The sequence below is a fragment of the Cupressus sempervirens genome, chromosome 2 (assembly GCF_028749045.1).
Source record: "Cupressus sempervirens isolate cs-2001-9-10 chromosome 2, ASM2874904v1, whole genome shotgun sequence".
NCBI classification, from domain to species: domain Eukaryota; kingdom Viridiplantae; phylum Streptophyta; class Pinopsida; order Cupressales; family Cupressaceae; genus Cupressus; species Cupressus sempervirens.
The window spans coordinates 309,115,079-309,128,090 of NC_143119.1; the positions used below are offsets into that span (position 1 = coordinate 309,115,079).

Below are 13,012 nucleotides of genomic sequence, written 5' to 3' on the forward strand. Positions count from 1 at the left end.
TGGGGTTTCGCATTGTTATGCTGGTTGTTTTTGCATACAATGTCCGAACCCAAATTTTATTGGATTTTTGGGGTTTTTGTGCCCAAAGACCAAATGGTTTTTAATTTTGAAGTTTTCCAAAATGTGGGGTTTTTGCCTCATTTTGTGTGCCACCCTATTTTATTAGGTTTTCTTGGCATGAGTTTGGTCATGGACCTCGATCATTCATTTGGATGTTAGTCAAACTATTGATGCACTTTTATGTTTGCATTGGAATGTGTGCCACATCTGTACTCTCGATGTTGTGTTCAGTTAAGTAATTTTATATCTAGTGTAATGGTTTCTTTTGGACCTTTGTTTTGGTTTTGTGGACACTAGGATTTGTGTAGAATCCATACTCCTAGATTGAGGCCGGTTGAGTGATTTCATGATGTATGGTTTTATTGTCTTTAGGGTTCGTGTAGAATCCATCCTCCCAAGTTGTTTTGGTTGAGTGATATTTTGCTTGTGTTCTCATCCAGTCCTTGTGTTATGATCTTCGTGATAGTGGTGCACTACACACGAGCTCGTGTGCATGCATTTTTCAGGTCACTCATGAGGGCCGATCTTCTGTGGTACATTCAAAAGTTATGATCATTGGGGTTGGGTTGAGAATATGCATGCCTATGAGCACTCATCAGTGGATGAGCATGGGTAGGGTAGGGTAGCATATGGAGGGGGCTTCTATCTCGTAGCTTGGCGATCATAGCACCATAGGTTGGCAGAGGGAGCTTTAATCAAGTGATAACTAAATAAAATGTGCGAGTGGTAATACAATTTAAGATAATAAAATGTGTGAGCACCCGATTAAGTTTGAGGACACAATGGGTGAGCACCTATTTTAAGTTTGAGGACACATGATTTGAGCTTGGGCTGGTCAATGCTAAGTGACTCTCCATGACGTTAGCCCCTACTTAGTAGCCCATTGAGTGTCTGACCAGGACCTGTAGTTTATGTATTGTCTATGTTCTTGGTTTCAATCATTATACTATTTGGCATGAGTGTTAGCCATGGACATTTGTTTTTATGTGTATTTGTGGTTGGATCATTATCTCCATTAGCATGGCAGGAGTAGGCCTACGGGTTTCGTGTGGTTGGGAGGTGTAGCTACCTATACCACTGCTAGGGACAAATGTATAGAGGTGGTCTTTTGTCCTAATGTGATCGTTGTTGGATGTTTTCACTTGATACTTTGGGTTTTGGAGTATGCTTTCTTGTGATTTATGCTTTCATTGGAATACTTGGATATCATGTTTAGATGATGTTAGTTTATTTGATGCATTCCTATCTTATGATATTTATCATATGATTAAATGATGTGAATTGCTTCGTTGGAGTATCTATTGCTTTGGTTTAGCATGTTAGATTTCCTATTCGTATGACGTTTACCATATGATAGATGATGTGGTTGATTTATTGGATTATCTTATGCTTTACTTCTAGCATGTTAGATTTCCTTATTCTTATGTTGTAGCACGTTTTAGTAGTAATGTCCTCATAAGATAGCTTTGACGATTTGGTTGGTGGTTTGGGATGTTATGCGTGGGGGATGGCTAGGACCCGCGATGGTCTCATGATGCTATTAACAGTTGGGAGGAACCACACACTTAGTTTGTTATTTTAGTACATTGTGATGTTGCTTTTGTACATTGCGATGTTGTTTTCATTTATTTCCCTTCACTGATATGTTAGATGGTTAGATTCAATTTTCATCTTTCAGTTATTTCATTTGAGTGTCTTTGCCTCGATTGTGGATCTAATACTCCTCGGTGTGGAGGAAATTTATTTCCTAGCTTTTTACCTTTATGTTTTCCTATTTTATCCCTTGTTTTGGCCCTTAGAGTAATCCTTTCTTTCTCTAGGTGACCATGCATCAGCATTGGGCGATACTTTAAAGTATCGCACGTCCAAAGAAGAAGAATCGTGCGATACTAGAAAGTATCACATGCTCTTGTAAACTCTATCATGCAACACTGTTATATCGCACGCCTTCTTGAGAAGTGTCACCAAAACTCTGATTGTATCGCATGCCTTCATTCGAAAGGTTGTATGATAGTAGAAAATATCGTACCGTGCTGATTTAAAGTATTGCTTGGGTCTTTGGAAAACCTATCTAGGTGGACAACATGCACTTTTTGGTTTGACCATAAGTTTTTCAAAGGTGTTTTGGATACCCTTTGTGGTGTTCTCAAATACCTTGGAATTGGATTTAGAATTCAGAATGTTTCAGATTCGAAATCATTTGCATTCCTCTGTGGTTTGTCATTTTTGGTTTGGTAGTGGCATTTGGAGATTCGTTGGTTGCTCGAATTGTTGGTGAAGTCTTTTGTTGCAATCTTTGTGATCCCTGTATGATGTTGTCATGTGCATTCATACTTGGAATTTTTTAAATTTTAGCTTGAACTGAATCCTTGTTCCAAGGATCTTCAGGTGGGGCATTACAAAATATCATGTGACTTGATGTTCAGGAGGCCATTATTCAAAGTAATTGGTGAATATAATGCATCTTGATGGTCAGGAGGCCATTACTTGAAGTACTTGGTGAATATCATGTGACTTGATATTTTGAGGCCATTACTCTTATATCATGAAATGATATCTAAATGGTGGATATCTTTTGATCAAAGATATTCTTATAATTTGTCATTGCTAATATTATGTTGATGTGATATCTATTCCCATGTTTATCCTCCCTAGCTAAAAGGGAGTGTTGATGTTTTATAACTTCAGTTGGGTAATCTCTCTCTCTCTCTCTCTCTCTCTCTCTCTCTCTCTCCACACACACACACACACACACAATATTATGTGAGATATATATAAAATACTACTGCTAAGGAAATCATTTGTAATTGTTAAGGGTTGAAATCCAACTAGAGATCAGGCATGAAGAGGCACCTTTTCATTAGACATACCCATGAACAAACATGTCTCATGGGTATGTCTAATGAAAAGGTGCCTCTTCATGCCTGATCTCTAGTTGGATTTCAACCCTTAACAATTACAAATGATTTCCTTGTGGAGCCATGTTCGCTCATGGATATGTCTATTCATAACCTTTATAACACAGATCCGATCCCAAGGAAAGACATCAAAATTAATAAATGTTCTGCCCTTTGGAGTTCAATGAATACAAATACCAAGATTTTGAATTACAAATTTAATATTTAGTATTTTTCAATATTGAATTGTCATTACATACACATTTGCAACAATACTAAAATTTAACACATACAATCCCATAAAATCATCTTAATTTAAAATTCAATCTCAAATACAAAATAACTAAATAACATCATAAGATATCATAATGCAAATCCCATCAAAATCCTATTAACAATGTAGTCTAACATATAAATCAACACTACTATACTTGAATAAAGTGTGGTTATCAAATGCATCACATAATGCAACCATTGATCATATCACATGGGTACTCAATAACATCGTGATACAATCCAAGTCTAGGTAACCACCAACACATGCCTAAATGAAACCATCAAATAACTTCATAAACCTCAAAGCCAGATACAAAACATAACCACAAGAGTAACCTTGCAATGAGCACAACACTGAACTACACTAGGCGCATCTCACTATGCCCACATAAATGTACAACACATGATTAGTCACTGCATCACAAGATTCAATCAACCAATTACACAGAAGCAACATTACACATACAAAACTAAAAAATACATCCCAAATCAAGTACATGACTAACCAAAGTACCATGGTTCATGCAAATAGATATAAGGCACAAAGACTCTACTGATGCAATGACATAAATTAAATTAGCTCAAAGGTAACAACCTCTCACAGATCCAACATGATCACACAATGAGCATAAACATCCAAATCACATCTGTTAGAATATCATCATGCAAAAAACAAACAAAAAAGACACTATATTATCTTCATAACATTTGACACAAGAAAGAAGTTATCTCAACACATAACCCAATTGAATATCATTATCTCTAAACACATACATACTCCCAAACATACCAAATTACATATTGTGATAATAAATAAATAAATATTTAAAACAAAGGGAAAGTGAACTTGCAAAAACAAGATGTACACTTATTATGAACACAATTAAAACATTCAATTCATTTTACATATAATCTTTTAACACATTTAACAAACCACTCAACACGATTTACATAACTATATATATTTAACAATACATTATATTAAACTGATATTTATTTTGATGTATCTTTTTCCCGCTGCCACTCTTTTTGAGCGTGTTGCTTACCCATTAAAAATTATGGGTTTAGATGTCGAGAAAAACAGGACGAAGTGGCGAAGGACATTCACAGAAGCTGCAGAGTCAACTGCGGACACAGTAAACGTCGTTAAAGGCGACATCTGTTCATTCGATATAGCTCTTCATTGGTGTCTTGTAACCGCGATCGACAATTACCCAGGTACGTGCCTCATTTATTTTGCTTCAAAAACATTAAAGCCTAAGAACATTGAAAAGTTTATGGTCTAGCTTGAGATTCTGAACAAATATGTTGGCTTTTGTTTGCTCGTTGATTGCCTTGTTTTTAATGCAGGGTGTGATGACATTTTTAACGCGTGTTTCTAGAAAGCCCTATACATGTGGGCAGCGGCTTGACTTTGCATTTTTTTGGGGGTTATTAATGGAGTTTAAAACATGGTTTTTCTGGTCAAAAATTTCCTCTTATGTATTTTGCTTGATACTCTTTAGCGTTATTCCTTCATTTGATACGTTTGCAAATCTAGTTTTAACATTAAAATGGCTACCCAAAGTAGAAGCCAGTGAAGTTGTGGTGATTAATGTGATTTTATTTGTGTAAGGGAAGGTTCTTTAGGAAGTAGCGAGAATTGACAGGCTGTCCATCTTCTGTAGAAAGTAAGGACATTGAACTGAGTAAGCTGGTCGGCTCCGATGATATTTTTCGCGCTCACACAAATCTGGAAAGTTTTGTTGTGAGAACTGATGCATGGTAGAATCTACTAGGTTCAGTAAGAAATTTGAAGTTGTTTCAAAGGTCAAGGTTCTTATTTTGGTTTTGCAAGGGAATATCAATTCTGACACAATTGTAAATTAATGATGTTATTTTTTTTAAAGATTTGGTAAGTGGGTAGAACTTACAGCAGGAAGTCGAGTTTGTCAAAAGTCGGTTATGTTGAAATATCAGTTGAACATATAAATACTGCTGAAAAATCGTAGCATTGAGTCTGGGGTGCCAAATAAATGAATGATGGCATACCAGATTCAGTGATTCTTCTTATTCATCTCCAAGTATGGATCCCATTCCCAGTTTTTCTTGTCGTTCTTCATAGAGCACCCTGTATCAATCAAATGGTTTAGAATTTTCTTTGGACTAAAGGACAATAATGCAAGAGTTTTTTTTATGAGTAAGTTGTAGCCACCTAGAAGCTACGTTGTAATGTCCCCATCTTGTTAGCATCTTAGTGGAGTTCATAGCCTTGACAATCTCCGAAGGCTAAGTGGAGAAATAAGAAGAAATTGATTAAATTAATTTTTTATAAAGTCATTAAATAAATTAAAATAAAAAGGTGACTTTATATTTAATTAATTTAATTAATTGAGAGTGCATTAATTATTGGAAGGGGGAAACTTCTAGTAATTTAATTTTCTAGAAGCACGATTAATTATTGTATTGCAAGAGAGAAGCTTCTAGTGAATGCATTAATTATTGGAAGGGGGGAACTTCTAATAATTTAATTTCCTAAAAGCACCATTAATTATTGGAAAGGAAGAAACTTCTAGAGAATGCAATTATTAAATATTTTATTTCCTTCTAGAAGGGTGAAGGAAAAGTATAAATAGAAGTGAGAGCTTTATTGTTTATCATCCGATTATTGCGAACTGCATTTGATATTAAGTTGGGAGAAGAGACTAAGGTTTCCGATTTCAGTCAGCCATTGGAGAACGTCAACTCTTCAGTGTTGCAACCATTTGAGGTGGTGAAATATCCATTGAATTTGGTATTCAGGAGAGCTTCAATTCAGAAGTTCTATTTGTGCTTAAATTGGAGAATAGATTTTGGCTGCTACAGTATGCATGCATGATGCTGTGTTGCAGTAACTATGTTTGATTCATTTCCATTCTTGGGCATCACTATTATCAGGTTCCTCTTGTAAGTATGAGTAGTTATCATTGTACTTCATGAGCATATGATTTTGCTATGATAATTCAGAATCAAATTTTGGCATTCCTATAGTCATTATTGTATGTGAATTGTTTTGCATTTCATATCTAGTTTCCATATATTTGCATTGAAAATATCAAAAGAATTGCACTTGCATATTAGTTCCTTATAAGAGGATATTACATTGGTATCAGCGTTTGCTTGCAAAGTGTTTGACAAAATGTCGAACAATTGAATTAAAGAAGATTTTGGTGTTTGAAGAAGTTATGACTTTTTGGGGTTATTACATTGGTATCAGAGCTAAATCCTACCATCCTGAGGGTTTAGCAATCACATGCAGCCACCTAGGGTTGGCTCTCACAAATTTTCCACTCACAGGTAAGTTTTATTTGATAGGGAATAAGATTTTTATAGGCAGCTAGACACCAAAGGTGACAGGCAAGAGCGTAGCCCACCAAGAGACAATAGGAATGAGGATCAGGAAACAAGGGAATTTTACAGAGCAATGGTTATAGGACAAGAGCGGATGGCTCAGGCTTTGCAAACACTCACCACCATGGTTGAGTGCACGAATCCACAGGATAGACAGAATAAAAAACAAGAGGATAACAGGAGTGTAGTGGAATCACTTAGAGCTCATAGAACTCTTTCCATAACAGCAGACAGACCCGCACGTCCTACCTTTGCTAGAGAAGAATCAATACAGGAACCAACAGAGGAAGTTGAGGATGAGATATTTACAGATATCCTTATGGCTGCAAATAATGAATGGGAATTATTGGCACCGCAAGTTCGGGAGAGGATGACCTTTGAACGCTTTGTAAATCAGAGAAGAGAACATTACAGGTCACTCAGACAGGATAGGAGGCCTAGGGGTCAAAATAGTGAGCTGAAGAGGGCTACAGGAAAGCTTATTATGCCTACATTTGATGGGAGTGGTAAGATGACAGCTCAAGCTTGGATTCATAAGCTTTGCACATTTTTGGCACTAAGGCCAATGAGAGAGATTGAAGCTATCAAATACGCCACTTTGCATTTGGAGAGAGTAGCACATGATTGGTGGTACCATGGTATGGTAACACTTCAGCATAATCAGGTGACAGAGTACTAGGACTTTGTGGATAGGTTGGTTCAAAAATTTGACAAGAAAGATCCAGAGGTTTATTTTTGGGAATTAGCATAATTGAAATAAATAGGCAACTTGGAGTATTTCATTGGTGAATTTCAGCGGTTGGCAATCAAGGTGCCAAACATTTCAGAGTGTAGATTGATAGTTTTTTTTGTTGAAGGCCTATCTCAACCACTAAGAGGTTGGATAAAAGCATTGGATCCCATTTCTTTACAGGAAGCTATGAAAAAGGCAAGAAGCATGGAACATGCAGTCTCAACAAACAAATTTCAGTCCAAAGGAGCATCTTCTAGTAAGGATAACAAACCATTTTATAAAAAATCAGAGAGGACTGATTTTAAAAATGATTTTAAAGATAAAATTCCATCACCTTTTGACAGGGATACATTAAATGATTTGAGAAAGAAAAAATTATGTTTCTACTATAAGGGACCCTATGATGCAAACCATGTCTGTCCTCTTAGATCAAAGGGCAAAGCTAATAGAGTTATGTGGGCATACTATAAGGAATCAAAATCAGATAATTCAGACCAACAATCTGATATAGAGGAAATAGATGGTGAAACAAAAGGAAGACAAGGCTGAAAACTTGGATGGGGAAGGAGATGGGCAACTTAGGGAAGCTCGTCTCACTAGTGTTAAGCAAGAAGGGTCATTTCGAATGAGAGGAGTACTTGCTGGACAGCGAGTTATAACTTTGGTTGATACCGGTGCTACTCATAATTTCATTGATGCTAGGTTGGTGGAAAGGCGTGGCATACAAACAGAAGAGTTTGGGGGAATTAGAGTGAGGGTAGCTGATGGCTATGTCCTCAATTGTGATCATAAGATCATTGGACTCCCATTGGAAGTTAATAATTATGCCTTTAAGGCAGATTTCTATGTTGTGCCTATGGGAGATATAGATATAGTCCTTGGAATGAGTTGGTTGCATGATATTGGTGAGTTCACTTTTAATCTCAAGGAGATGGAGATGAGGTTTAAAGTAAATGGGAAGACATAGATTCTTAAGGCAATTAGGAACAATGATTTTAGAATGGTCTCTTTCTAGAGGATGGCTAGATTGATTCAACATGATCAGATGGAGTGGACAGTAGAGTGGATGTTAATGCCATCACAGGAGGGGCAACAGAAGACTGAATATCCTCTTGATATTTAGAAGCTTAGAGTTAAACACTCTAAGGTGTTCAGTGACATTCCATCAGGTAGACCACTAGATAGGGGTATTGAGCACATCACTGAGTTAGAGGAGGGGGCTAAGCCGATCATGATTACACCGTAGAGGCATCCGAAGAGGTTGAAGGATGAAATTGAAAAAACTATAAAGGAGTTACTTGTTATGGGCCACATTAGGCCAAGTAAGTCTCCTTTCACTTCTTCAGCAGTGTTGGTGAAGAAGAATGATGGGACATTAAGGATGTGCATTGATTACAAGGTGCTTAATAGGAAGACAATTAAAAACAGGTACCCCATTCCTAGGATCGGTGAGTTGATAGATGAGCTTCATGGAGCTTGTTCTTCTCAAAAATAGATTTGAGATCAAGTTAACACTAGATTAGAGTTAGAGAGCAGGACATCGAGAAGACAACCTTTAGATGTCATTGTGGCCATTTTGAGTTTGTAGTTATGCCATTTGGGCTAACTAACGCACTTGCTACTTTTCAGGCAACAATGAATAGGGTTTTCCATCCTCAGTTGAGGAAATTTGTACTTGTCTTCTTCGATGATATCTTGGTGTACAATAGATCTTGGGAGGAGCACTTGGTTCACCTTGACACGGTGTTGGATATATTGGGTAGAGAGTCCTTGTATGCAAAGGAGTTGAAATATGATTTGGGTATGACAGAATAGTTGTATTTGGGTCATATCATCAGTGCAGAAGGTGTAGGCATGGATCCTAAAAAGATTCGTGCCATTGTGGAGTGGCCTTCACCGGTGAACCTTACACAGTTGGGGGGCTTTCTTGGATTATGTGGTTTCTACAGGAGGTTTGTGGATGGATATTCTAGGCATGCAACACCCTTGACAAATTTGTTGAGAAAGGGAGCTTTCTTGTGGACTCCTGAGGCACAGGAGTGTTTTGAGAAATTTAAGGATTTGATGACTTCCTATCCAGTGTGAGTGTTACTAGATTTCAGCAAACCTTTTGCGCTACACTGTGATGCTTCCGGAGAGGGCATTGGAGTAGTGCTTATGCAGGAGAAGCACCCTATTGCTTATGAGAGTAGGAAATTAAGAGGGCTAGAACGGAGCTTCAACATATATGATAAAGAGATGTTAGTCATTATGCATACTTTGGTAAATTCAGGCAATTTTTGGTAGGTAGCAAATTTTGTATCAAAATCGACCATAATAGCCTAAAACACTTTTTGGGGCAGCGAGATCTCAATGATAGGTAGCAAAAGTGTGTAAGCAAGCTACAGTCCTATGACTTTGATATTACATATTTTAAAGGAACACAGAATGTAGTTGCTGAAGCTTTATCACGTAGGCCCCATTTGAGCTTATTGACAGATATATTGGAGGATTGGAGACACTTGATCCTTGCAGAGTATGCAAAGAATGCGTGGACCACCGGATTCATAGATGGAACTATTTAGGACAACAAACACACCCTTGAGAATGAGCTCATCATTTACAAAGGGTGAATATTATTGGTTCTAGGCTCAACAGTGAGGAGGATGGTTCTAAAATCTTTTCATGATTCACCTATGGCAGGACATCCTGGTTTCTACAAGACATACCGGTAGATTAGAGAGCGCTTCACATGGAAAGGGCTCAAAAAAGAAGTACTTCAGTATATTAGGGAGTGTCCCACCTGCTAGCAGAATAAGCAGGAACACTCCTATCTAGGCGGTTTATTTCAACCACTTCCGATTCTTGATAAGAAGTGGGAGTGTTTATCTATGAACTTCATCACAAGACTGCCTAGAGCCCAAGGTAGGGACTGCATATATGTGTTTGTGGATCGCCTTACGAAGTTTGCACACTTCTTTCCAATCACTGCTACATACATTGCTACATAGGTGGCAGAGTTGTTCTTCAAGGAGATATGTAGACTACATGGCTTACCTCAGAGCATTGTGAGTGATAGAGATAATAGGTTTATGAGTCATTTTTGGTAGGAGCTATTTAGGTTGTGTGCGACAGAGCTCGCTCCGAGTACTAGCTACCACCCTCAAACAAATGGTTACACAGAGATAGTGAATAAATGGGTGGAGGGATATCTTAGAAATTATATAGCAGGGCAACAGAAGGCATGGGTAAAGTGGATTTATTTTGCACACTTCTTCCGATCACTGCTACATACACTGCTACACAGGTGGTAGAGTTGTTCTTTAAGGAGATATTCAAACTACATGGCTTACCTTAGAGCATTGTTAGTGACAGAGATAGTAGGTTTATGAGTCATTTTTGGTAGGAGCTATTCAGGTTGTGTGCGACAAAGCTCACTCCGAGTACTAGCTATCACCCTCAAACAGAGATAGTGAATAAATGGGTGGACGAATATCTCAGAAATTATATAGCAAGGCAACATAAGGCATGGGTAAAGTGGATTTATCTCTATGAGTATTGCTACAATACCACTTATTACATGTCTATTCAGATGTCACCCTTCATGGCCCTGTATGGGTATGAGGCACCCAATTTTATGGATTTTCTTTTGAGTGACAATAGAGTGCCCAGTGCAGGTGATTTGTTACAGGAGAGTCAAGACATTGTTAAGACTCTCAAGGATAATATAACCAAGGCACAGAATCAGCAGAAGCAGTATGCAGACCAAAAGAGGACAGAGCGGACTTTTGAGGTTGGAGATATGGCGTATCTTATGTTGCAGCCTTACCGTCAATCCACTCTTAAGAAGAGTGGTGCCGAGAAACTTAAGCCACAATACTATGGTCCATTCAGGATTATTAGGAAAGTGGGAGAGGTGGCTTATGAGTTAGATTTGCTAGCAGAGAGTAGGGTGCACAATGTTTTTCATGTGTCACTCCTCAAGAAGGTGCTAGGACATCATATTGTTCCTTTTGCAGTGCTCCCACCCTTGGATGATGAGGGAAAATTGATATTGGTGCAAAAGGCTATCATTGATTTCAAGGAAAGGAACTTGAGGCGGCACACTATAAGGGAGTATTTGGTGAAATGGAAGGACCTGCTAGTAGAGGATGCGACATGAGAGAGTGAGGGGATTTTGTAGCATCCAAAATTAGGACAAGCAATTTTAGGGAGGGCGGACTGTAATGTCTCCATCTTTTTAGCATCTTAGTGGAGTTCTTAGCCTTGACATTCTCCGAAGGCTAAGTGGAGAAATAAGGAGAAATTGATTAAATTAATTTCTAATAAAGTCATTAAATAAATTAAAATAAAGAGGTGACTTTATATTTAATTAATTTAATTAATTGAGAGTGCATTAATTATTGGAAGGGGGAAACTTTTAGTAATTTAATTTTATAGAAGCACAATTAATTATTGTATTGCAAGAGAGAAGCTTTTAGCGAGTGCATTAGTTATTGGAAGGGGGAAACTTCTCGTAATTTAATTTCCTAAAAGCACATTAATTATTGGAAAGGAAGAAACTTCTAGAGAATGCAATTATTAAATATTTTGTTTCCTTCTAGAAGGGTGAAGGAAAAGTATAAATAGAGGTGAGAGCATCATTGTTTATCATCTGATTATTGTGAATTGCATTTGATATTAAGTTGGGAGAAGAAACTAAGGTTTCCAATTTCAGTCAGCCATTGGAGAACATCAACTTTTCAGTGTTGCAACCATTTGAGGTGGTGAAATATTCATTGAATTTGGTATTCAGGAGAGTTTCAATTCAAGAGTTCTATTTGTGCTTAAATTGGAGAATAGATTTCGGCTGCTACAATACACATTCATGATGCTGCGCTGGAGTAACTATGTTTGATTCATTTCCATTCTTGTGCATCACTATTATTAGGTTCCTCTTGTAAGTATGAGTAGTTATCATTGTACTTCATAAGCATATGATTTTGCTATGATAATTCAGAATCAAATTTTGGCATTGCTGTAGTCATTATTGTATGTGAATTGTTTTGCATTTCATATCTAGTTTCCATATATTTGCATTGAAAATATCAAAAGAATTGCACTTGCATATTAGTTCCTTGTAAGAGGATATTACATTGGTATCAGAGTTTGCTTGCAAAGTGTTTGACAAAATGTCGAACAAATGAACTAGAAAAGATTTTGGTGTTTGAAGAAGTTATAACCTGTTGGGGTTATTACATATGGAGGGTCACATTGCTGATTCAAACCAGTGAGCACATTAGCCCTAAGTAGACCCAAGGCTTGTAAGCACAATAGGTCATTTGGGTTTGAACCTTGGTTCTCATGACACCAGCGAAGTGTCTTGACCATGACAATGTGTTCCATAGGACAATGTACGAGTATTTTGAAAATCAAAGACTTCATTGAATTAATTTTGTTTTTGCCTGCCACTATCAGTAATAAATCTGCATTGGAGGAGAATATACATTTCCCTGCTAAAAGGAGAGGGGCTATAAATTTTCCTCGGGTAAAAGTTAAAAAGTCAAATTGTATCACACAGAGCACTTTTATTGTCTCTATTTGGAATAATTCTATAAAAAATGTGAGAGTACGCAGATATTGAGAAGATAAATTAAGAAATCTGAGAATATATGTAGAGGATGATGATGCAATGTAGGATAAAGATCAAAGATAAAGC

At 37.2% G+C, this 13,012-nt stretch overlaps 1 protein-coding gene across 1 annotated transcript in view; it reads left to right on the top strand.

Annotated features, from left to right (window-relative positions):
• Positions 1-4,226: 4,226 nt before the first annotated feature.
• LOC149572318 (putative phosphopantothenoylcysteine decarboxylase) overlaps positions 4,227-13,012 on the top strand; it is a 70,863-nt gene continuing 62,077 nt past the window's right edge. Inside the window, exon 1 of the mRNA XM_089813522.1 lies at positions 4,227-4,451. The gene's annotated coding sequence lies outside the window, so the exon portion shown is untranslated. The remainder of the gene's footprint in view (positions 4,452-13,012) is intronic.